This window comes from Humulus lupulus, chromosome 5, assembly GCF_963169125.1.
Source record: "Humulus lupulus chromosome 5, drHumLupu1.1, whole genome shotgun sequence".
Classification (NCBI taxonomy): domain Eukaryota; kingdom Viridiplantae; phylum Streptophyta; class Magnoliopsida; order Rosales; family Cannabaceae; genus Humulus; species Humulus lupulus.
This window is the reverse complement of record NC_084797.1, coordinates 218,963,597-218,966,136: the sequence shown is the minus strand read 5'-3', so window position 1 is coordinate 218,966,136 and position 2,540 is coordinate 218,963,597. Positions and strand designations below refer to the sequence as shown.

Below are 2,540 nucleotides of genomic sequence, written 5' to 3'. Positions count from 1 at the left end.
AGAAAATCAATAAGGTAATAGAATTTTTTCAATTTGAATAAGAACATCTTCTACTATTCCCCGAGGTTTCTTGATTGATCGATCGGCCAGTTGTAGCACCACAGATGTGGGCTTGAGTTCTCCTAGACCTAATTCCAAGTATATTGAATATGGTATGAGATTTACACTTGCTCCTATGACTAGAAGGGCTTGACCAAATTCTTGTTCCCCAATTTGACATGAGATGGTGGGACAACCATGATCTTTGTACTTAGGCGGTGTCTTGCAGTCAATTACCTCTCTAGCTTGTTCTGCCAAGAATGTATTTTTCTTGACATGGTGCTTTCTTTTAATGATGCACAAATCCTTGGTAACCTTGGCATAAGCCGACACTTGTTTGATCACATCCAACAATGGCAAGTTGATCTTCACTTGTGTTAAAAGGTCTAGGATTTCACCATGATTTTCCAGTACCTTTCCAATGGATTTCAAAGCTTGAGGAAAAGGTTCCTTTACTTGACTGCTTATTGTCACATCATCATTTGGAGCAAGCATTCACGTACTCGTTGTCTTAGTTAATGGCGAAACTGTACTTTGACCACTTCGAGTAGTGATAGCATTAACCTCTTTGAAATTTGTATCTGTAGAGGAGGAGGTTTGTGCCATGTGTTGCCCTTTTTGATGGATTAGAGGTTGAGCGGGAAGTCTACCATGCTCTTGAATTGCCAAAGTAGTGTTTAGCTTTGTCTTTTGGATTTTTATGTCTTTCGTTTCCTCCACCATTTGTGTGAAACAAGATTTGAGCTCTTGAATTGAAGCTATTTGTGTTTGCACAAGCATTTGCAAGGTATTCTCAAGAGAATTACTTGATTGCATGTTATTTTGAGGAGCAATGTATGCTTTTGGCGGTTGTTGCTGCTCAGGCCTCCATTGGCTCCCAGATGCTTGGTTTGAATCCCTCCAGCTGAAATTTGGATGGTTGCGCCAACCGGGATTGTAAGTGTTTGAGAAAGGGTTATAAGGCTTCTTGTAATCCCCTGAAGGATTGCATTGTTCCTCATTTCCTCCTCTTAACTCACCTAGAGCTGGGCACTCTTGCAGTTGATGTTCCACCCCTCCATAGATGAAGCATGGATCTCGTGTCTCTACCTTTGCAGCCATGTGGATTCCTCTACCTTCTTGAGATTTGAAAGTCTTGAATTATTATCTCAATGATTCAATTTGGATTTTGACGTTGTCTTCTTCCCTCAATTGGTAGATTCCAATTGATCATGGCTTGTCCATAGGACTCAGTCCATTCCATGTGTAGGACTTTTTAGCAAGATCATTGAGGTACTCCAAAGCTGCATCAAGATCTTTTTGAAGGAATTCTCCATTGCACATCATTTGTACAAATTGTCTTTGTCCGGTTGTGAGACCGTCATAGAAATAGCTTATCAAACCCCAGCTTTCGTATCCATGATGTGGGCATTGATTTATCATATCTCTAAACCTCACCCAGACCTGATGGAAAGTTTCATGGTCTTTCTGGATGAAGGTTGAGATTTGCCTCTTAAGGCTGCTAGTCTTGTAGGGCGGAAAATATTTGGCGAAGAATGCTTTTGTCATTTCGTCCCATGTTTCGATAGATCTAGGCCTTGAGGAATACAACCAGCTTTTTGCTTTGTCTTTGAGAGAGAAAGGAAAAATTTTCAATCTCAAAATGTTGGTGACATCATCTTGGTTGTTGAATGTAGCCACCACCTCTTCAAATTCCCGTATATGCACGTACAGACTCTCATTTTCCAACCCATGGAAGGTTGGTAAGAGGTTAATCGTGCCGAGTTTCAAATTGAAATTTGGCATATTGTTGGGATACATTATGCATGAAGGTGTGGTTGTACGTGTAGGATGTAAATAATCTTGTAACATTCTTGGTTGGAATTCATCTTGATGAGCCATCGTGGGTGGTTCAGGAAGTCTTGGTGAATCGGGTGAATTATAACGAATGGAAGAAAACGACGAACTAGGAGAGTTTTCTAAAGCTTCTACTTGTTGTCTCACGAATCTCCCTAGTCATCTCTATTTCGTGGCATAAATTTTTGTTATTATTTTTATTTCTTTTGTAAGTATTATAAGCGCAAGTGTGTAACAGTGTAATAAGTATACACCAAAAATGTTCCCAGGCCAATTGGGAAGACTGCCAAGGTACCACTTTAGGCCCAAGAGCTTTTCTAGAACTCTCCGAGTTTCTTAGAAATGGTTGGAGGGTAACGCTAACACATACCTTATTAAAGAACCATTTTTTTTAAGACAGAACAAGTTTGGTTTTTACTGATTTCTTAAATTACACAAATGTTCTTAATACTTTGTTTTTTTTATGCTTTAAAATTTTATGATTCAAAATTTTATGCCTATTTTCAAAAAAAAAAACATAAATCTATAAAATAAAATTCTAAACCTAAAAGTGAAATAAATAAATAAAATAAAACAATAACAAAAATAATAATAATAAATAAAATAATTGAATAAATAAAAAAACCTAAAAATAAAAATTACTAAGGAACAAAAAATTAAAAGAG

At 37.4% G+C, this 2,540-nt stretch overlaps 1 non-coding gene across 1 annotated transcript; it reads left to right on the top strand.

Moving 5' to 3' along the window:
• The first annotated feature begins 1,432 nt into the window (after positions 1-1,432).
• LOC133781049 (small nucleolar RNA R71) lies at positions 1,433-1,539 on the top strand. Its single transcript, XR_009869846.1, has one exon. It is a non-coding gene; the product is annotated as a small nucleolar RNA R71 (small nucleolar RNA).
• The last annotated feature ends 1,001 nt before the right edge of the window (positions 1,540-2,540 follow it).